The 23782-nt window shown below is 39.7% G+C and overlaps 1 protein-coding gene across 3 annotated transcripts in view; it reads left to right on the top strand.

Moving 5' to 3' along the window:
* The first annotated feature begins 900 nt into the window (after positions 1-900).
* LOC116268849 (serine/threonine-protein kinase 38-like) overlaps positions 901-23782 on the top strand; it is a 79467-nt gene continuing 56585 nt past the window's right edge. Inside the window, exons 1-2 of one of the 3 annotated variants that reach the window (XM_031650364.1) lie at positions 4750-5382; positions 6947-7022. The gene's annotated coding sequence lies outside the window, so the exon portion shown is untranslated. Of the gene's footprint in view, positions 1084-4749; positions 5383-6272; positions 7023-23782 lie in introns of those variants that run through there. The other 2 variants (XM_031650361.1, XM_031650362.1) reach the window with 2 other exon arrangements.

Below are 23782 nucleotides of genomic sequence, written 5' to 3'. Positions count from 1 at the left end.
CCGTGTAAGAAAGAGAAATGATGTAATGCTTCTTTCCTAAGTGTTTTGCTTGTGTCACCTGCTCTTGGGAAACCTAAAGATGACAGGTGGCATTTCTAAGTGATAATTTTTGCAAGCACAGTACCAGCTTCATATATTGTCTCAATAAACTAAAAGCTAAGGATATTTTATAAAACCTCCAATACTCATATTGAGGATAAACTTGTCAACAATAATTGGTAGTCATTCTCTTATTTGGCTTTCCCAAAGGCCAGTTTTGTCCCCATACGCAAATTGCATCAACCTTCCCAAAGTTGTCCCTTTTGGGTCATCCTATAGGGGAGTGCTCTTCTGCACAATTCTCAAATCCTAATGATAAAGCAGGCCAGTGCTGTCAGTTATTTTAGATTTTCCAAGAAAACCCAAACAGGTTTTTAATGTATTTTTTGTGGCATTTCCAAATCCTAGTTCCTCTCCAGTCTCTGGAGTCCCCTCATGGTGAAATGGAAGCATCAAGGAACCTGGGTGGCTTCGAGTCCCCACAGCTACCGACTGAGCAACTTAGCTGATCCATCTTTGTTGACCACTGTTTCCCCATCTGAAAAATGTGTGAATTCTCTCTTTCCATTTCTAACATTCTTTGCATTACATTGTTTGAAAAATTCGGATGACATTTAGAATGTGACTAATGTCGCAACACACTAGGCCACCCTCAAGAGAGGCCTGAACAGGTTTTGAGTAAAAACGGCAGTGAGGTGAGGCTGGTGAGAGGAGAAGCGGTGACAGTCAACTCCCTCAGAACTAGTCTGAACTTCACCAGCCAGAGATGGGTGGGGCCGGGGAGGGCGGCGTTGACGACAGAAGACTACTTCCGGTTGTGGTGCGTATGACGTCAGGGCGAGTCGGCCCGACCCAGCCACCGAGAAGCCGAGGAGGGAGGGCTCGCGAGAGTTCAGGGAGGCCGCCCCGAGATTCCGGCGAGGCCGCGGGTCCCACCTCCCGGGGGCGGGGCGAGGGCGGAGCGGGGAGAAGGGAGCGGACGGGCGCCCGGCCGGCTGCGGTCCGTGCGGAGGCTGAGCCGGCCGCGGGCGCGACCGGAGGCAGGTGAGTTCGCGGATGCGGCGCTCGGCTGGGGGTCCGGGCTCGCCGCGCCAGCCCCAACTCTGAGAGCAGGAGGAGATCTTAGGTGTCTTTGAGTGTCCAGGGAAAGCGGGGCTAATTCCGGGGCTGGAAATGTCTCCGGGGAACCTGCGGCGACGGCCTTGGCCCTCTTATTCCCCGGGGTGATACTGGCCCCGTGTGTCCGGAGAGGGAGCCTCGCGCCCGGGAAGGAATCTTTGTCCTTCTCTCTGCTCCTTTCTCCTTCCACTCCCCAGCCCCAGAGCACCCCACTCCGGGTCCCCGCCTGGGCTTCATAAACAATAACAAATGTCGCGGATCCTCTCCGGGTAGCCCCAGCGCTCCCGTCCCGTGCCCTCCAGCCTATGTCACCCAGAGCCAGGATCCGAGGCATGGCTCTTCAATTGTGGGGGCTGTTTGTGTACCGTTCCTAAAAACTGATGCGTCAGATTGCCAAACATTTCTCAAGACAGACTCAGGAAAGCCTCCCAGCTCCCAGAAGCCACGGAGTGCTCAAAACCAGTCTTAGAGTCTATCTTTACCATTGCACCCGTAGCCCCTTCCTTTCAAAATCATTTTCTCCCACTCCTTTTTTCACCTTTAGTATCGAGGTCAAACGAGTGGTTATTTGATGTGGGAATAGAAAAGATTATAACCAATTGAATAGGGCACGTTTCACCTTTAAAAAGTTGCCAGGTTGACAGCAAAAGAACAAACTTTATTTTCAAAAGCAGTGGCCTTTCCTTTTACTGGTGCTGCTTTTGTTTTGTGGAATAGCTTTTCGGGTTCTAAGTTTGGAGGAATGATATAAAAAGAAATGGAAGGTGGGGGGAGGGCTAGTGGCTCTGAAAGTAGTGGCTTGTCCAAAAGTAGGATGCTGTTGTTTCTCACTTGATAAAATGCAGAACCAACGCTCTTGCCTATTTCACATAACTTGTGGTAAGTTTTGAGAGAGGCCACTTAATCGGAAATGGCCTGACTGTTAGCTTATTTTACCGCTCAAATATGAAAAAACAGCTTTAAGTGATTTAAGTTCTACCTCTTGATTGTAAGATGGGGATTGATGAGTGAGATCCTTTTTGGCGCTGGGGCTTGCGTTTGACCGGTCTCTCTACTTTAAGGCAGGATCTATTGTACTTAAGCCTCTTTTTGCTTCCTCAGTACAGATTCCTCTGTACAGATTCTTGAAAGTTCTTTGTCTCAATCATCTGTGTATATAAGGTACTGTAAACCTCTTTGAATTTGGCCTTTCTCTCTGTGCCTCAGGATATGTAAAACAATTAAGTTTATTATACTCTCTCCCCAGTGGCTGAGAGGTATTGTATGTGAATTAACCACCCTTGTGACTATTTGAGGAGAGAGAAGTTAGTCTAAAATATTATGTTAAATTATGATATTACATAATTTTATTGCATAAGTTCATCGAACTACTTACATCTGAAAAATCCTGATCTCAAAAGAGGTACAATGAATTTAAAAATGCTTTGGTTTGACCTCACTTAGCTTTGTTTTCTCCTTGTTAAGATGGCTGATAATGTTTCCCATTTGGTTGGGATGTGTTTAGAATGAGAAGCAAAGTTGGGTGTAGTTTTTGTACTCTTTTGAAAGGCCCTGCCACTGGGAATGAAAAAATTAGACTTAGAAAACCCACATTAAATAGGAGCAGTTCTTCTCTAGCCATTTGCTCTTGAGTTTGTTTTAAAATAAGTCAAAGAATAGAGACTAAGATGATTTGTGCCAACAAATAGATGTCCTTGTCAGTTTTTATGCTGCAAACTTGATTTCTAAAGGTAGGACACTATAAGAACAAAGGAAAAATTGGACTTTCTAAAAAATGATAACAAAGCAATGGACTCAGTTCAGCTCTTTGCTTTCAGAAAAGTTCTGTTCTCTTAAATGTAAGGAGAGCATCATTGTGTTAGTGAAATTGGATAATGCCCTTTCGAAAGTGCCTCCCCAGTGATCCAGGATAAGTTGCAGACTTTTTTTGGTGTGTGTGACACTTTTTGTTAAGAGAGAGAGCACAAATCACAGCCAGAAAGACTTGCATCTCGATGTATTGTTAAAATGCTTTTATTTTATGTAAATAGTGTAGGGTGAATCAAACAAGCATATTGTCATCTAGCATCCTTAGGATTACATTAAAATCAGCAGATGGGCAAGTTATGATTAGGTTAGACTTGACATATGCAGAATTATGCTACTGTATTTTTATATTAAAAGCACCATGGTCTTTTTGAATGAAATAATGAAAGCAAGCTTTTGAGACATAACTTTTTTTAAAAATTAAAAATATATCTTTGGTTAGTAGTTTAAAAACATGAAGCATATCCTCCTCTTATTCCCCCCAAAATTTTTGTTTAAGTCTTAAGAAAGTATTTAGCAAGGTATGACCAGTACTTAAGTGCACTGGTTGCATAAGCCTTCTGTCTCCAGGTAAAGGTTTGCTAATTGACAGGGTATTATTGTTCAGAATCTTTAGAGGGAAAGAAATCAAAGGCAGCAGTGAACAGTGTTTGCTGCTGTGTACTCTCGGACAAACTGTGGTTGCTGTCTTCAGGGAGATGTGATCCAGTGGGAGAGAAATGTACCTACCCAAATAAATACCATAGAAAATGTGTTTTATGAGGAAGCCAAGGAGGGAGGGATTAAATCCTACTAGACCAATTAAGGAAGACTGAAATAGGAAAAGGCGTTTCTGTGGATGATTTAAGTGATCTAGTCATATGATAATGATGATAAGTAAATATATAATGCTGCTTCCTGCTAAACCCTTTACATGTACTACTTACTTGCCTGGCTTTAATCTTCACAACAACTGTATGGAGTAGGTATTTTTATTTTTCCCGTTTTGTAGATGAAGTAACTGTGGTACTAAGGTTAGATAGCTACTGAGTGGTAGGACCAGGATTCTGACCCAGGCATTCTGTCTTGTACCCTATGGCGTGCTTAACTGCAATCCATATTTTCTCTCCCATTCATGATGGTCTTCCTCAGGTCTGTAGTTTCAAAAACTTGACTTGGGAAATACGTTCTTCTGACATCTAAATTTTGGGGTCAGTTTTCTAGAAACAGTTCCAAAATAATGAACACCCAAGTAAATGAGTTATTTTTGACATGTTATTTTAATCCATTTTTGGAAGTTATTCGTGGTACAAATTAAATATAACTATTGAGTGGGACTTTTTAATAATTTTGACTTATTACCTGTAAGTACTCATAAGGACTTAGAAGTGAGAAGTTGTTCCATATTAACTCTTTTGCTTAATGGAATGTTTGAGTCATTGTATATTTTGTCCTGTAATTATTATTTTTTTAAAGACAGAGCCTCACTATCTTGCCCAGGCTGGACTTGAACTTCTGGGTTAAAATGATCTTTTTGCCTCCTAAGTAACAGGCACTATAGGCCTGAGCCACTGTGCTTGGCTATGTTCTGTATTTTTTTTTTTTTTTTTTTTTTTTTAAGACAGAGTCTTGGTCTTTTAGGCTGGAGTGCAGTAGTGCGATCGTGGTTCATTGCAACCTCTGCCTCCCAGGCTCAAGCGATCCTCCCACCTCAGCCTCCTGAGTAGCTCAGACTACAGGTGTGCACAAGCATGCCCGACTGATTTTTAAATTATTTGTAGAGACAGGGTTTCATTATGTTGCCCAGGCTGGTCTCAAACTCCTTGGCTCAAGTGATCCTGCTGCCTCGGCCTCCCGAATGTTGGGATTACAGGTGTGAGCCAATGTGCCCAGCCCTGTTCTGTAATGTTTTAAACCACTTGGCACTGAATAGTTTTGGGGTTGAATTATGAAGTTGAAATTTAGTTAATGATTGAATGTTGGTCTCAGCCCTTTTAGTTTATTTGCATGAATAGCTATGCTTATAATGGCAGAAACAGGGTGAATAGAATGTTGTACATGTATAAAATGATAGAAGTTCCATCACTAATACTTTCTGTTGGGGCAACTTTGACAGTTCTTTGGGATTGTGAAATAAAAGGTGCTATAGAAGTGAGCAGTGTCTTGTGTAAATGTCCACCTGATTTTATTTATGAAGTTTCGAGAATAGTCCATATTTGTTGTTTAAGAATTGGAATCACAAATTCAATTGGATTTAAAGGTTAGAAAAAAAGTGTATCTAGGCAGGGAATGCAGCAGGTGAGCAGTGGGAGAGGTATTGCCTGCCTTTTCCTAACTGTCCAGCAGGATCCAGACTCTTCAGCTTCTTCGTCAGTGCCCGCAGTTGACCGTACTCATAGTTTAAGTACAGCTCCAGAGTCATAGTCTCTGTGAACGAATGTAAGTATTCTCTACTTGACTTAATGGGGTAGGTTCTAGAAGACACTTGTACTAGGACAGTTGATGGTTGATGAGTTTAAAACCTAATGGGAAAAGTAGCAGAACTAAAGCCAAGATTTAAAGCATGTGTATTTGTATAATTGAAATAAGACAAAGATGGCAAAACAAATTGTAAAAGTGTTTTTTTAAAAACAGGCCTTAAATTAGTAGTGATGGTATATCATTTCCATTTACCATGCCCTGATTGGCAGATCTTTAGCCCATCACTTCATGGAGATACTTAGATGTCGACTTCGCTTTGTTATAAAAAGTTTACAGGTTCTTCTAAGTACAGGTAGTTTTGGAAGATTGTCTTAGTAAAAAGGTGTGTGAGTTGGTCTGTCAAAAGGAAACCAGTCATACTGTTACCTCCTTGCTAATACAAATTTTGGGGTCATCTTCTCCCACCAGGAATAGTTAGTCTGCACTGAAAATCCACGGAGGCAGGTAGCCTGCCCTTAGATGAGCTCTGCACAGGTCTTAGGGAAGACCTTAACAGTTATAGGTCATGTGGTGACCTGATCATTCACTGTGGTATTGTACAAATTCAAACAGGCCTGGAGCCTTGGCAGTTGTCTGTGGTTTGTGATGATAACACTTATGCTTAGCTTTTATTTATTTATTTATTTATTCATTTATTTTTGAGACAGAGTTTCACTCTTATTGCCAAGGCTGGAGTGCAGTGCACAATTTTGGCTCACTACAGCCTCCACCTCCTGGGTTCAAGTGATTCTTCTGCCTCAGCCTCCCAAGTAGCTGGGATTACAGGCATGCGCCACCATGCCCAGCTAAGTTTTGTGTTTTTAGTAGAGATAAGGATTCACCATGTTGGTCAGGCTGGTCTCAAACTCTGGACCTCAGATCATCCACCCTCCTTGGCCTCCCAAAGTGCTGGGATTACAGGTGTGTGTCACTGCGCCTGGCCTATGCTTACCTTTTAAATTCTTAACAGCTCCTTGCCTTTCCCTGAATTAACACCGAATCAGTTGGTAGCCCAAATTGTTGATTCTCTGGCCATTTATACAGAAGGCTTCACGTTTTCCTTGCCTTTTGCTGATTCTCATTGATTCCACAGGTATAGAATTTGTACATTATAATATATAAGTCTCTGATCCCATATGCACAGATAACATCCATTGTTTTCTTACCTCTTTGAGTTATTTACTATCTCTACAGCTGATTCAGGAGATTTTATTCCTCTTTTTCCTGATTCCTGGGACACTTTTACTGCTTTTGCAGTTCCTGAATAGGTTGGAGTTAATAATGTTTAACATCACAAATCAACCACAAATACAAGACACCCAGAATAAAGAACAAGATGGCAGAAACTAACATGAGAGCATGATAGCTAATACCGTGTGTTTTTGGCATGTGGGGTTGCTGTGCCTTTGCTGCAGAGTGTAGCTTTCGTTCTGTTATGAAAGTTTAAAAAATTGAGTTTGGGACAGAGAAGCCTCTGTACACGTTAATAAGCACTTTTCAGGGGCCTAATTCTTCCGTTACCATTCTGCTTTTATGAATACAGTTATTGCTGTTCTGCTTTTATGATGTGGAGATTTTGACTACATTTCTCTTGATTCCTCACCAATTCTAGAGACACAGTAAGTAATCTGTACATTTAATATGAAGAAAACTTTGTGTAATTTATATTTCTTAAACTTTGTCTCCTGGTGGTAATATATAGATTTAGCTCTCCGAATATCATCTTCCCCTCTTCAATGTTCTTGATTCCTTTGTCTTTCTGAAAGTCAACCATTGGGGAACAGGTCTAATAATTTTGTCAATGCCAGTAACCACTTACCACTTACAATGCACCAGACATAGTGCTAAGTACTTTGTATATATTATCTCATTTAATCCTTATAGCAATCCTGTGAGTTATTATCTCTACCTACAAATGAGGACACTGGAGCTTAGAGAGGTGAAGTGACTTGCCCAGGGTCACACAAGTAGACCATAAGTGGTAGAGTTAGAAGTTGATTCTTCAAATCAGGTTTGCTTTCTCTTATATTGCATTATTTTACTATAAAAACTTCTCCTTTTCTCTTTAATTTACCTCCCTCTTCTAGTCCCACCCCAAGTTTTCTTTCTTCTCTTTTCTCCCCTCCTTTTTTGATAATTTCCCCTTTAGGAGCTATTTGCAGTTTTGTATGTCAGACATAAATTCTCTTGGGAAAAGATGCAGAAATAATTATATTCTGATTTCTTATAGAGAGGGATTTGCTCTTAGCACTTATTTTAAGAATAATACCAGGAGCCCTTTTATTTATATTACACTTTATAGTTTTATGAAGCATTTTTACACATTTCCTTACTTAATCCTCATACCAGTCGCGTGGTATAGGCAGTGAGGGTATGACTGTTACACCTATTTTCAGGTAAAGAGAGGAACTCAGATTAAGTGACTTGGCTGAGATCTCAAAATAATAGACAGAGCCTGAATTTAAACTTAAGTCTTTCAACTCTAATATAAACACTTTGTTTAACACACTGGTCTTCCTTGCAGAGTAAAAGCTACTACAGGCAAATTGTTCACCAAGGGCTCTACAAAATTAGTTGGTGAGGCAAGGTTTTTGCCCTCAGCGATTACGGTGCTGAAATAAATGATTTAATCAAATGTTCTGACTTCATTTAAACCAATTAGGAGTGGGGAAATATCATTATAGCATGGCATTTTCTAAAGTTTTAAGCCTTGAGCTTTGTTTTGTTTTGTAAGAATTGAGAAGCTGGAATTTTATAGTTCTGCATTTTGAATCATGAAATGTTAAAGTCCTTAATTCTTAAGTTATTGTCTATCTCATTGTGTACTCAACTGCTTACATTCTAACAAAAACAATTATGATAAAAGAATAGGTTGAAGGGAGGACAGACATAAACAGTGAAATTAAGGAACTGGGAATCCTAACAGGGGCTTGCTGAGGTATCTTACAGTAGCACTTTTGTAGAAAATTGAATATGATCCTTAAAAGAATGGATAAGCTGCAAGTACTATTCACTTCTGGAAAGTGATAATATTTAAAAGCTCAGACAGCTTATTTAATGATCCATTTTTGACATACTATCTTGTACTAGTGTCTTGTTTCATTAAATTTTACTAGCAGTGTTCATTTTTACTTAGTTAGGCCTCTACCCACTGACCTGCTCCCATTGTGGAAACACCACACCATTTGCCCCTTATGGCTTTTCTGTATTTGGCAGCTAAGGCTGGTTGCTCAGTTTATTGTAGTACTAGGGAGCTGCCCTTTGTTGTGTTTTTTACAACAGCGATCCATTTCATTTGGACGTTTTCGGATCTGGTTGAGGATGTTCTCCATATGTCGACTCTTATCTGGCCAAACAGAATAGACTTTTTCTATTTTTGTGGCTAGAGTGGAAAATTTTAGGACTGAATTGCATGTATATGACCCATTGATATTCTTAATACTGGCAAATCCTAGAGAAATTACAGACTCATAATATTTTAGTGAGGTTAATCGTCATAATGCATTATTTATCAGCTATTTGCAGGGCACTGTGTTAGGTACCGTGGCAAAATAGAGACAAATAGATGTCTGGCCCTCCATTTAGAAAAGTTCAATCCAGTAAGACGTATAACGTATGGGTACAAATAACTGTAATTCAAACAAAGTGATAACGGAGTAACAGGGTACTGTGGGAGCAAAGGAAAGAGAGATTGCTTCTGGCTGGAGAGATTAGGAAAGCTTCCTATATGAAGTGAATTATGAATTGACCCTTTCAGAGTGAAGGACATGCCAGGCAGAGGGATTAGCATAAATTGGGTGTATCTGTACAGCACCTGGTAAATTCTGTTAATTATCTACTTCTCTTTCTGCCCTATTGGATTTGAACCCATTGAACTTAGAGAACTGATGTTTTCCAGCCTTTCATTCTCTACTTCACCACCTGCTCAACTTGGTACATTTACTTAGAGTTGTAAGTGGCAGTAATGTATATGGAGTGAATTCAAGGAAAGAGGGACCAGAAATGGGAAGACCAGTGAAGAGACAAATTTGAATAATCTAGGTAATAATAATGAAGTTCTAAACTAGGTGAGATTGGGAAGGAGAGACTTGCATGGATGTGTCTCTCCTTTCTAGTGAAAGAAGCTAGGGAGTTCTTTCACTGTGAATTGTACATAAAGTACACACCATGTGCCAGGAGATACGGAAAGGGAAAGACGTGGTGCTCCCTCAGAAGCCGGACAGGTGACTGGAGAGCTACATTCACAGGGGTAGAAATAGCTGCAGTCAGGAATAGCAGCTGTCGTGAAAGAGCGGTAAGAGGCACACCTAAGGGAGAGGGGCACCTGCTTGAGATAGTGAGAGAAGCTTTCCAAAGATGTGTGAGTGTTTGAGCGTAGACTTGAAGGGTGAGGAGGAGTTTTTCAGGCCAAGAAGCCTTAGGCAGGTATTATCACATAGTGATATAAGACACTGAAGCATATTAGGGAGCCACAGGAACCGGAATTGTTGCCATGATGCTGGACAGGGTCAATGAACTTTTTATTTGCTGTGTATTTATGTTTATCCAGCGTTAGCACTCTGAGCTTTTGTAAGAAAGTGTTTCTGTTGCCTCTGGTAGCCTACTGGAAGCACCTCTTCTGTGCTTCCCACTCCCAACCTGGAGTGCAGTGCTGCTGATGAATTGTCCCTTGCTTCCATTTTGTGAAATTAAACAGAAAAGGTAAAGATACCATCAGCTAGAGAGATAAAGAGAAAAGTAAATCCACTGAAATCCTTTTCTTTATTGAAGCCTAGAACCACCAAGGTGGTTGTATAAACAGAATGCTGCATCAAAGCACAGCTTCGAGAGCACTTGACTTGAGGGAGGGGATTGTGGTGGGGACATGATTATTCACCTTTCCCGTAGGGTTTTGTGGAACTTTTAAAAATTTCCCAAGACTGTAATACCTAATACTGAAGTCCTTTTAGTTTAGTTCTAGCCTTGGTTCTTTTCCTCTTCTCTACTCTAAGCCTTATTATTTTTAAAAAATAACACAGTTTAATAACTAACATGACCCTAAACTTCAAATGGTGTCAAACATCATCTCTGGTCTTCCTCTATCCTTGTTTGGTCATTCAGAGACCTGTACCTGCAAATCGTAATTATAAATTTTGTATGTAATGTACATTAGTTTGCTAGAGCTAAAAAGCACTACAGGTTTCTTTTTTACATAGATTTACTTTCTACAGTGACTTTTTTTTTTTTCTCTGTCCTGTGGATTGGGCCACTGAAACAGAATATAAAGTCGTTTTCTAAGGACAACCAAAAAGTTAATGGTAGTCTGTAATTCAAATTATATCCATTGTATTTCTAGGCCAGGGGTTGGCAGCTGTGTTGGCTTTAGTGGCATTACTGGTAGTACTAAAAGATTATGGGCACTCTCAGGAGGAAAGTGAAAGGAACAGGAGGAGAAAAAGCAGGCTTGTGGGGTGGTGGGAGAGGCATAAAGAGGGGGCAGGAGAAAAAGTACATATGGTTAAAAGAGGTCAAGTACCTCTCACACCTATTCCAGGTACCACTTAGTGGGACCAGTGCCATATTTAAGGATTAAGTTGAACTCCCAGCAGTACTGTCTGAAAATACTCTGGTTGTATTTTTATGCCAAAAATGGCAGTTTGTTTTAATCAAACATTTCTGGATTTAATTTTTAAAATTGTGTATGGACCTGTGTCTATTTTTAGAATTGAGCAGAAAAGGAGACAGAAATCAGCATACTTCAAATATCAATGAAAATTATAGGCACATTTCTGAAATGTAGTTAAAGCTTTAAGATCTAAATCCATAGATTAGCCCCATTGTATAGCCCAATTCAGGCACAAGGTGGCAGAAAGTAAAGGGATGAATAGCTGAGAACGTGTGTTTGAATTTTTACTGTAGTAAAACTGCATTTTCATACTAACCGGGAGTGTAACTGGACCCACAGAAGGAAAAATAGGGTGAAGAAATTAGAGCCTGTGCTTTCCTGTTCAAGTACACCAAGTACTCTCTCCCTTTCAGAAAACATGAAACAGCAAAAAATGTTATTTTTTAGAACTTACACAAAATATTGGACTGACGAAGCCAAAAACGAAAATACTTATGATTTTAGCTTTTCTGTAATAGTGGTGAAAAGTTATTTCTGATTGTAAGAAATACTGTATTGAATTGAAGTTTTTGATTGATTTTCAGAGTTGAAAGATGCATTAGAGGTCATCTAGCCCAACTACGTTGTGAATTCCCTGTACATCATCTCCAACAAGTGGATGTTTAGTCTTTGCCTAAATATTTAAGTTCCTCGCCTAACAGATCACAAGATAGCTAACTTTCATTCCCTTAAATGGTTAATGTGCTCCTTTGTCCCAATCCTCTTCTCACTCCCTGCACTGTGAGTGTGGGTGATCTCGTATGCTCTGGTATCTTCAATAACTGCTCTGCAATGATGACTTCCAAACCGGTATATCTTGCTCAGGTCCCCCTCCTGAGCTTGAGACCCCATTGTCCATCTGTCTTCTAGATACTCACCACCTTTGGTGTGTTCCATGGATAACTTGGATTCTGCTCTCCCAGAGCTGACTTTATCTCCTCCCTTCCCAGAACCATTCCTGTGCTCCTTAGCTTTCTCAGTGCATGGCGTTGTTCTCTATTTGGTTCTTAAGCTGTAAATCCAGAAATCACCCTTGACTCGTTCTTCTTGTTTATGACTGACATCTAGTCATTTTTTAGGTCTTCCTTAACTACGTCTTGAATTCTGCCTTTGCTCTTCCTCCAGTGCCAGAATATTCATTCAGGTGCCCAATGATTGAACTAGCCATCTTTCCCTGCTACCAATCTTGCCTTCTTTTGGTCCATCTTCCATGTGGCTGCCTCAAGGACTGTCCTAAACTTGAATCTGATTATGTAACTTTCATCCTTAAAATTTCTAGTGACTCCCCATGGCCTCTTCCAGGCTCCTTAGTGTGACACATGAATTCCTTTTTAGTTTTCCAGCCTTACCTTCCATCACTCCCCTACTCATCTCTCGAACCACACTGAACCACTAGCTTTCTTGTACCTTTGGTCTCACACACTACTTTCTGGAATGCCCTTTCCTATACTTTTTGGGTAATTCCTGTGCTTTCTTTGGTATTCTGCTTAGGCATCTCTTTCAGGGAGGCCTACCTTGACCTCTTACCTTCAGCAGGGTTAGGTGCCTCTCCTAGGTTTTCTGACAGTGTCTAGTATGTATTTCTTTCATGTTTTTTAAATATCCATACTACAGTAAGAGGTAATAATGTTGGGCATTGACTATGTGTCAAAACTTGTTGAGCATTTGCTAATGTGCCAGGCATAGGAGAGTGCTAACTGGAAAGTGTTTCCTTATATAATTTTCAACTGGTTCTCATCACAGAATTAGAGATAGGTTTTTTTTGTTCTTTTTTGTTTTTTGTTTTTTTTTTGAGGCGGAGTCTCGCTCTGTCACCCAGGCTGGAGTGCAGTGGCCGGATCTTAGCTCACTGCAAGCTCCGCCTCCCGGGTTTACGCCATTCTCCTGCCTCAGCCTCCCGAGTAGCTGGGACTACAGGCGCCTGCCACCACGCCCAGCTAGTTTTTTTTTTTTTTTTTTTTAGTAGAAACGGGATTTCACCATGTTAGCCAGGATGGTCTCGATCTCCTGACCTTGTGATGCACCCGTCTCGGCCTCCCAAAGTGCTGGGATTACAGGCTTGAGCCACCACCGCGCCCGGCCTTTAGAGATAATTTTATGTCACTGCAAGAGTAATGTTTGAAGATGGCTGTCTTACATCTTCTCTCTTTCAGGCTAAGTATCTTCATTGAATTTGTTCAAACTGGATTTCAGACCTTTTGCCTTCCTGATCACTGCCATCCGTGTGTTTTATTTAGTTTTCTCTCTTAAAATATGTGGTTCCATTTTACATCAAATGCAGTTGTCATAAAGAAACGTAGGGCTTCTCGGATGGGTAGAAGCTGGATACGGATTGTCATATTTAAGGTATAGAGCTCACTTATTTAGGTCCTTAGCTATGAACATTTTTCTGAACATTTTCCAGAAGTCATCAGAATTATGGGAATTTACTTATATTTAGCAAGTGATGGAGAGACTGACATAAAACCAAGAATGCCAGTTAGTGAATGTATTAGTATAACTGTGAATGGAATGGCAGCTTATGGTTGGATGAGCACACTCTCATCACTATAGGAGAATCTACAGGGGAAGCCAGCCCTTCTAATGAAATGGGTAATCTTAACGGGGAGTGTCACTAAGCCAGGATAACCCGATGGAGAGTCTTTATAAGGATGCAGCTGTCCAGCGCCGCTCTGGGGATGTGGTCAGTGTGCTTTCACCTCAGTCAGTGTTGGGGGCACGTAGGCAAAGTCTTCCTTGTTAAACTCCCGCTCTCCCCACTACCCCAGATTAATATAACCCCCTTCTGTCAACATAGTTGACAAGGTTTCAGCTTTCTTAATTCACTTTCCAATCCTGCCTCCCAGAAACTACACCCTACTCTCTTTTGACCAGACTTGGGTATCCCCAGCCTTTTCAGTCACATATTTTCTTGGAATTACTTATGATTATGGCTAAATTCCATCACTCTATTTGATTCAGACTGGTATTACTCCCAGAGGATGACTTAATTTTCAAATTATGAGGACATTTATTTTGCCCTTCGTATGACTATAGGGCATTACTAAGTATTGAATAACTTCTCCAGATACGAGCCAACTGGTACAGTGTAGAGTATGGCATTCACCTTCCTTGTGCATGACTGTATTTACATGTGTGTGCCAACTTAGCCTAAGATTAAGATTGGATAAATTTTAGAGGGAGCCATTTCACACTTTAATTTATGTCAAGCTTTTTTTTTTTTTTTTTTTTTTTTGAAGTGGAGTCTTGCTCTGTTGCCCAGGCTAGAGTGCAGTGGCACAATTTCAGCTCACTGCAACCCCTGCCTCCTGGGTTCATCTGGTTCTCCTGCCTCAGCCTCCTGAGTTGCTGGGATTACAGGTGTGCGTCATCACACCCAGCTAATTTTTACATTTTTGGTAGAGATGGGGTTTCACCATGTTAGCCAGACTGATCTCGAACTCCTGACCTCAAGTGATCCACCCACCTCTGCCTCCCAAAGTGTTGGGATTACAGGCATGAGCCACCATGCCCAGCCTATGTCAAACTTTTATTTGACAAAACTCTTTAGTTTTTTTTTTTTAAAATGTAATTTTAAAAATATTTTAATAGAGACGGGATTTCACTATATTGCCCAGGCTGGTCTTGAACTCCTGGGCGTAAGCAGTTCTCCTGCCTCTGCCTTCCAAGGTGCTGGGCTAGTTGCCTTTTTGTGTATATATTTTGAGACGGAGTCTCACTTTGTCACCCAGGCTAGAGTGCAGTGGCATGATCTTGGCTCACTGCAACTAACTTCCTCCTCCCAGGTTCAAGTGATTCTCCTGTCTCAGCCTCCCAAGTAGCTGGAATTACAGGCACCTGCCTTCATGCCCAGCTAAGTTTTGTATTTTTAGTAGAGATGGGGTTTCACCATGTTGGCCGGGCTGGTCTCGAACTCCTGACCTCAGGTGATCTATCTGCCCGCCTCAGCCTCCCAAAGTGTTGGGATTATAGGCGTGAGCCCCCGCGCCTGGCCTAGTTGCTTTTTTATGTATACAACAGTTTTCACAATTTATATTTAGCATTTGATTTTTTTTAACCCAAATATAATTCTTTACATTTTCTCTTTTAAATTTTATTTGTTAAAGTTAATATTCTGTTAAAATTGTTTTAGATCTGACTCTGCTCTCTTTTGTTTCATTATTCTCTCCAGGTTCTGGTCATCCCTACATTTTGATAAGGATGTTGGGAAAAGTTTTGTCCAGATCATTGGTAACACTATTGCCCAAGCCCAGTGAATACTGCAGAACTTATTTATGAGCATTCTGAGTTTTGTTGTTTAATTGGTTTTGTATACATGTTACTCAGGCCGTCTCTCTTTTCGTCTCAGAAAGAATTGGAGAGTGAAGCTTGTTAAATACCTTTCAGATAATCACATAGATTTGTCTTATAGCTTTGCCAACAAAAGAAATAAAGTTACTTGGCAAGACTTGTTCTTCCTGAACCTACACTGATTCTCAGTGATCGCCCATCTTTGTCTATTCAGAAACTGTTTTTTATCATCTGTTCTAGGATTTTCTTTGGGCTGAATGATAAACACGGAGTTAATCTTTTGCCATGTTCATATTCTTTTGTTGTGTTTGTGTTTTGTCTTCACTCTGAAAGATGGAGTACTTTGTCTCCCGTCTTAACCTCTTTGGTCTTCCTTACTTGTTAAAGAGTTATTGTAGCATTCAGCAGATTCTCATGCAGGCTCACAGTACACGACTGGTCAAGTCAGATTTGCAGTGTTGTCGGGGGCAGGTCTTTTATGGCCGCGTCACGTGTCACGGGCATCAGTTCTTTCATCCTAACACGCCAGTTTTTGCTGTCATTCTCCTAGACTAAGAAGAGAGGCAGGGCTTGAGTGATGGACACTAGACTGGACGTTCTCTTTAGAAAATAGGCGTCATACCTACCTCTTCAGGTGGAAATATGTAAAAGGTCTTTGTAAACTGTGAGGGGGTATTTGAGTGTAGAATTTTTAAAAAGCAAAATAGAAGTGAAGGGTTTCTTTCCCTTTTATTCTTTCCTGTCATGTATTAACTACACCATTTACTTTAACCAACATATTCAGCCTTTTGTGTATACCAGGCCTTTTGTAAACTTTCTCTTCCAGATATAAATTCAAAAGTCCCTTTTGTAGCCCTTAATGATTTTCTTTTTTTTCTTTTTTTTTTTTTTTGAGACGGAGTCTTGCTCTGTGGCCCAGGCTGGAGTGCAGTGGCGCGATCTCAGCTCACTACAAGCTCCGCCTCCCGGGTTCACGCCATTCTCCTGCCTCAGCCTCCCCAGCAGCTGGGACTACAGGCGCCGCCACCACGCCCGGCTAGTTTTTTTTTTTTTTGTATTTTTTTAGTAGAGACGGGGTTTCACCGTGTTAGCCAGGATGGTCTCGATCTCCTGACCTCGCGATCTGCCCGTCTCGGCCTCCCAAAGTGCTGGGATTATAGGCTTGAGCCACCGCGCCCGGCCAATGATTTTCTTACGTTCAGCTCATTGTGGACATTTTACTTCCTGATACCATCCTGTGTTTCTTTTATAGGCATCCATGTTACGTGTCCCTCCTTTCTTTTTCTGTGTGTTTGAAAATCTGAGTTCATTGAAGAGCTCTTTGTGCAACCAGTCTTTTCAGAATCTTCCCATTTTCTGTCATTAATATCCTTTGCCGTTTATAGCCAGAACTCTGTTTCTTATACCAATTTTTAATCTTTTAGTTGTGACTAGAAGAAAGAATAGGAGCAATACTGGTTTTATGTCAGTCTCTGCATCACTTGTTTGGTTACACAAGTCCCCCCCCACCACCACCACCACCATGTTTTTCTGACTCATTTTCTTGGTCTCTTTTTTTTCATCTTTCTTTTCTGGATTCTTCTTGTGATATAACTTTAAGAGTTATTCTAAAGCTCACAAGTTTCAGTCTGGTATTTTATCAGATCATGTGTAGATATAGAACATTTCCCTTGTTATTCTTTTAAATTCATTTTCAATTTATAATTTTCTTCCAACAGAACTTAAAATGACACTGTCTTCAGGGCAATAATCATGTTTACCTTCTTTTGTATTTTTCTCCTAACACCTAGTCAAATATAGGTAATTTATTATAAGAGAGCATTTAGTGAAAGGGAGCCTAATAAGTGCGAATTCTTACGGGCATACTTCAGGAGTAATCCAAAGTCCTTACTGTCTTTGCAGGGTTTTACATGTTCTTGCTCCTGTCACCTCTCTGAACTCTTGCTTACCACTCCCCCTCACTCTATCTGTGCCATACTGAACTCCTTGCTATTTCTTAAACCATACCTCTGCTTCAGGGCCTTTGCACTTACTGTACACGCTGTGCGGTACCCTCCTTCCTCCAGATTTCTAAATCATTCTTTTTCATCTCATTCAAACCTCCTTCTCAATGAAACTTCTTCTGATGACCTCATGTAAAATTTTAATGCCTCTCCCAGCCCCTATACTTTCTATCCATCCCCTTACCCCACTGGAATATAAGATCCGTAAGGGCTGGTATTTTGTGTCACTTGTATTTTTATAAGGTGCCAGGAACAGTATCTGACACATAGTGGATGCTCAGTAAATATTTGTTGAATTAATTAATCAAGGCCAGTTTAACTAGACTTCTGTTCTTGAGAGCTTCCTAAAGCAGATGACTCATCTTTCTTTTTTGAGTCTCAGGCAGGATTTACTTTTCTTTTCTCTGAACATTTTGTAATTTTTGTTGCCTAATTGTGTCCCATGTTTCCATTCCCAGCTATTGTAACAAACTTGAAAATTCCATGGTAAATTGATCTCCCATTTCCCAGTACTTCCATTTATCATCGAATTTCTTCCCAGTGGTCACATTCATGTCCAGAATATTTCTTTTCAAATTTGAGAGGTGGAAGGGTTAGCAAGGCATTTATCAGAGACGTTGATTTTAGCTGTGGGAGAATTCTAGCAGATACCCCAAAAGTTGAAGTCCCCATCACAGCCTATTTGTGTCAGCCTCAGTCTCTAGAACACCAGCAATTCTTTATGCTTCTACTTTCCTTGCTTTTGCCCTATTCTAGTGCAGAGTCCTGTTTCATCAAATCTCAGTGATGCTTAATAGTATATTAACTTATTTGTAAATTGTCAGTTTTCTTTCTTCGTTTAATACCCATATTCTGGGCTTGGGTTTCCACAGACCTGAGATCACATTGTTGCTAACACCTCTCCCATTTATTTTTCTGCAACAAATAATTGACCCAAGCATTCCTATTATTTTCAGTTTTCTTTTTCAGAGCATGCCCAGCCAGCTTCTTTCATTGTTACAGTAATATCTGAACTTTTTCTCTCTCTTCTTCCATGATCAGCTTAAGGTCTACTTGATCAGTTAATCAAAATTACATAGTGATTAGAAAAAGCTCTAGATCCATCCACCATTTTAATTGTGTGACCTGAACAAATTTCTTAAGTTCTTCTCTAAATTTGTTTTCGTATCTGTAAAATGGGGAGTGGGGAGCAGTAATGCCTGCTTCTTGCGTCATTAATCTTTGCTTTCAGAATTCAGTGATATGAAGATGATGATGATGATAAACTTTTATGTAGGGTTTACTATTTGTCAGATGTTGTCTTATAAGCCTTACATATTATTAACTAATACAGTATATATGGTATACAGTTCTGCTTATTAGCATATGCATGGCACGTGGAAGCAGTCAGTAAATGTTAGTTTTTATTAGCAGCAGCAGCAGCAGCAGCAGCAGCACATCTCTGGGTAAACACTCTTTTCTTAGTTTTTGCAAAGTATACTTCCTTACCAGCAAAAAGTCTGTTACAGATGATTGTATACTACGGTATGAACCAGACATTTGTGTACCATTTGTACCATTTTTAACACTATTCATTTGCTGGAAGAAACCACAGGAATCTCACAATAGTCCCTTCTCTTAAAGGATTAGAGCCCAGACAATAATAATGCTATTATTGAGAAGCCAGCTATTACACACTGAAACTGAATACAAATTATGTCTTTAAATTTAAAGTAAAATTTCAACTTTTAAAAATAGAAATTTTATTGAAAATTGGTTTTTATAATTTACATTTGGTAAATTCCATATATTTTCACTGATTCAGTACAAAATGTTTAAGTCAAAATACCTCTTGAGAAAGCACTATAGAAATTTTGCTAGGTATTAAGGTTAAAAAATCCTCAAACATTACATTTTCCATGGCAGAAACTCATAAAACCATTGAGTAGTCGATTTCTGAAATGTTTCTTAATTTTAGAATAATATGGGTAAACAGCCAGGTGCAGTGGCTCACGCCTGTAATCCCAGTGACTCAGGAGGCTGAGGTGCGAGGATCACTCGAGGCCAGGAGTTTAAGGCTTCAGTGAGCTATGTTGGCACCACTGCACTCCAGCCTGGGTGATAGAGTGGGACTCTATCTCTAATTTAAAAAATAAATAAATAAAAGAAGGAATAATATGGGTAAATGTATTTAAAGTACACTAAGAATAAAACAAAATATTTGTTATATGTAGACTTTGAGATGTTTTTTGTTTGTTTGTTTGTTTGTTTTGTTTTTTTGTTTTTTTTTTTTGAGATAGTGTCTTACTCTGTTGCCGAGGCTGGAACGCAATGGTGGGATCCCAGCTCACTGCAACCTCTGCCTCCCAGGTTCAAGCGATTCTCCCATCTCAGCCTCCCGAGTAGCTGGGATTACAGGCATGCACCACCACACCTGGCTAATTTTTGTATTTTTAGTAGAGATGGGGTTTTGCCACATTGGCCAGGCTGGTGACCCGCCCACCTCGGCCTCCCAAAGTTCTGGGATTACAGGCGTGAGTCACTGTGCCTGGCCAAGACTCTGTTTTGATAGAACACTTTGTGTCTCTCTCATCTTGTATTTAGAAAAGTTAGAAAGTAAAGGATCATGTATATAGAAAGCTTTTTGAAGACTCTTAAGTTCATAAATATGGGGCACTACGACTATGCATATGAAAATATTTTCTATCAGTTGGCAGTTACCACCTCTTATAGTGGCATGGAACCTCTTGAGTTCAACCAAGGCTCAGTGAGATTTGGTGATTTAGATAGTGTCATTTTATGAACAAGCAGGACTCTACTCAGGTCTTTTATTTTATTATACTTCCCTTTGACATTCACTCCAGTTAAAGAACTCTTTCAGAAGACCTCATGCCTGTTCTCATGGAGATTCAAGGGTGTTTGAGTCCTTCCTTATTATCCCCTTGGAAGATGCTTTGAGAACCCCAGTGATGAATCCCAAGAACTCTGTCTCCATTATCCCTGGTGCGGAGCACCTCATCACTCCAGTGTTATCCCTAAAGGGCCTTTATAGTAATGTGCTTAAAGAGTCTCCTATTATGTCCTTTAGGATGGAGCCTGACTTGCCCAAATTGCTATGTACATGTTAAAGAGAGGCTGAAACTGAAGTTGGTCGTTTCTCACTGGATCAGTCAACAAGATTTCAGTACTTTCTGTGTGCTCTGCATCGTTCTGAGTACTTTGGGGGACAGAATAATGTGTGGCTCCTGCCCTCAAGGAGTATGGAATTTAATAGAAGATGACAATGTACATGACTGTAAACCTATCTACATGAGAGTGCCTAATTGTGAGATTCCTAATAAATGCAAGACAGGTTCTGAAAACGTGAAACATAAATGAGGTTGAAGAAATTGTGAAAAGTTTAGCAGAGGAGGAATAATTTGTCACGTTCTTTAAATACAAATAAAGGGGAAAGGAAGGACCATTTTTAAGTTTAGATATTCCAAGGGTTAGTGGTGAGGTTGATTATGTTATGTCTTCTCGTTGATGAGGGAGGAGACTGGCAAATAGTGGAAAATAAAGTTAAATAGCTAGGGTGGGGTCAAATTATGGGTTTTAATAAAAGCCAGGCATAGAAATTTAGATTGGGGTGGTAGAAAAAGGAAGACTTTAAAAGTTTTTGAGCCAATGAATGACATCATACAAGTTCTGTATAAAGAGCAGTGATTTCAGGATGGGAGAGAATGGCACCAGGAAGACCCACTTGAATGCTGGTAAGTAATGTTACTAACAGTGCCATTAGTAACATTAATGTTACTAACAGTGCCATTAGTAACATTAATGTTACTAGGGCCTGGACTGATACGCTGATGGAAGTGAGAATAAAGAATAAGGTGGGATGAAAGAGATTTTGACAAGAGTTTTTTAATGAACCTGAAATGGGAAAGGGATTAATTAAGGCTGCTTCCCAAACTTTCTGACTGGAAGCGAGGTTCATGCCATGGACAGCCATGGGGTTGCTAGAAAATTAGCTGTGGGGAAAAAATTATGCATTTGCCTTTGGACGTAATGAAATGCAATTGGCCCTCCATATTCATGGGTTCTGCATCCACTGATTCAAACAACTGTGGAACAAAATTGTCAAAAAAAAAAAAATACAGCAATAAAAAATGATACAAATAAAAAACAACACGGTATACCAACTATTTACATAGCATTTACATCATATTAAGTATTATAAGTAATCTAGAGGTGATTTAAAGTATATAGGAGTATGTGTGTACGTTATATGCAAATACTACACTATTGTATATCAGTAACTTGAGCATCCATGGATTTTGGTATACACGGGGGATCTTGGAACCAATTCCCCATGCATGTCAAAGGATGACTGTATGAGTTATCTGTAAAATGTTTTGGTTGAAGTGTTTAGAAAACAGCTAGAAATATAAGACTGGCTGTTGGATGAAGAAAACATAGGACTAGGAAATTCAGGTATGCTAGTCTTTTTGAGTATTGCTTAAAGCCATGGGAAAAGACCTCTCTGAGTTCCAAGACAGATGCAGAGACTGGCATTCATGCACAGCTTCTAATAGATAAATCTGAAGACTTCTTAGTATGCATGTTGACTGAAATTACTTCAGAAGTAATTTTTCTCCTGGTGATAAAAGGCATGTAAGGCTCTTTTAGGAAATTGAAAAATGCAAAAGGGTATAAAGAAAAAGAAAAAATAATCATTAATAGTACTTTAGTAAACAAGATTTGTCTAAAGATACGACTTTCCTTCTACTTGTTTTCTTATGCATATAAAGGGATAGGAAATATGTGTGTAATGTATGTATGTGTGTAGGATCATGCACTATATATAGCTTGCTTTTTTTCCCATCATGATAATTTTCCCATGTCATGAATTATGACTTGCAAGTGCTATTCTCAAAGGGCTACATTATTTTTCAGTATTTGGATTTATCATTATTTAATTGGAGTTCTATTATTGAACATTTAGATTGCTCCCAAAAGTTTTTACTCTTATTAATATATTATAATAAACTTCTGTGAAACACATACTCTTGCCTGCTACTCAGATATGACTTCTGTAAGCAGAGACCTCTGTATCCTCAGAACCTAGAAGGTTACCTGGACATAGTAGTTGCTTAATTAAAAAAAATTATTGATTGAATGAAAGAAGACTATTAAATGTTCAGATCCTCTTTTTTTATTCTGATTCCCTGTGTATCCAGGGGCCTCTTATTTGGCTGCATATATGAGTTTGGCTGTAATGAAAGTATTGGCCACGTATGACCATAAACAGGCATTCCTATTTCTATCACAGGTATGACCGTAAACAGGCAATCCTATTTCTATCATTTGTCATTCTGTATTAATGCATCTATATCCTGATTTCTATTGAAGCACGGTTAATTTTGTTTGCTTCTAAGCAATGCAGCTACCCTATTGATGCTGATAAAAATAAATTTCTGAACCTGTACGACTGAGGATTGGGCCTCGGTTGTGGTAAATTGGCAAGGTAATGAATGCTGCCCTGTCGAGAGCCCTCTGAAGAGAAAAGTCTGCCACCCTTCACCAGGTAGAAATCCTGGCAGTGCCACGTTTTCCAGTTTGACTCCCTGTGATGCCCGGAAAAGACAGATGTTTGACTCTTTTCAAATGGTATTTTAACATATTTTAAGATGCAGAGGCATTGTGTCAGACTTTTTTCTTAAGAATATATTTGTTGCCACTCAGAATTTAGCTTCCAAAAGGAATAGGTGTGTGCAAAGGTTTATGATAGTGGTGTAGAGAAGTTTTTAAAATAAATGTGCATCTTTTCCTATGGTGATAAAAGCACATGATGAAGAATTTTTTAGGTCCGGTTCACAGATTCCTTGTGCCTGGGGAAAACTGTAGTAGAAAGTTAGATAATTTCTAATTTGATTAGGGGAAGTCTAATGCAAAAACTTTTTGACTGAGCAATCCAATTTGAAACATGTATTTCTGTGCTGGAAGCTTCTATTGAACTTACTTAAGTCACATCTAAGACCCTCTGCCAGTCAGTCCACCATTACCCTAACAGTGGTAGAAATTCTTTATATTACACCTAGATCTTTTTTTGTTGTACTTTTTTTTTTTTTTTTTTTTTGCCCCTCAGGGAAATCATGGAAAAGCTGTGTAGGCAACACATTGCCCACATGTTCATACAACACAGAGTGAATATCCACTTAGTTCCTAAAAAGTTGTATTTGGTTATGGGGTTTGATCCCATTTATCCAGGGTTTATGTCAGCTACTGAAGATGAGGATATCTGGGTACCTCTTACTGGAGTATCCATTCCTGTTTTCATTTCATTCCTGGGGGCAGCATTCAATCTGGTGTGGCCTCTGTGTTATAAAATGTTTCCCAGATTGTGTTTATCTGAACTACAAATCTAAGAAGCAGCATGGTGGTAATTGCCATGTAAAAGTGATTCCAGAGTCAAGAGCTTGAG

The sequence above is a fragment of the Papio anubis genome, chromosome 9 (assembly GCF_008728515.1).
Source record: "Papio anubis isolate 15944 chromosome 9, Panubis1.0, whole genome shotgun sequence".
NCBI classification, from domain to species: domain Eukaryota; kingdom Metazoa; phylum Chordata; class Mammalia; order Primates; family Cercopithecidae; genus Papio; species Papio anubis.
Note: the sequence above shows the minus strand (reverse complement) of the source record. Positions and strands in the feature narration are given on the sequence as shown.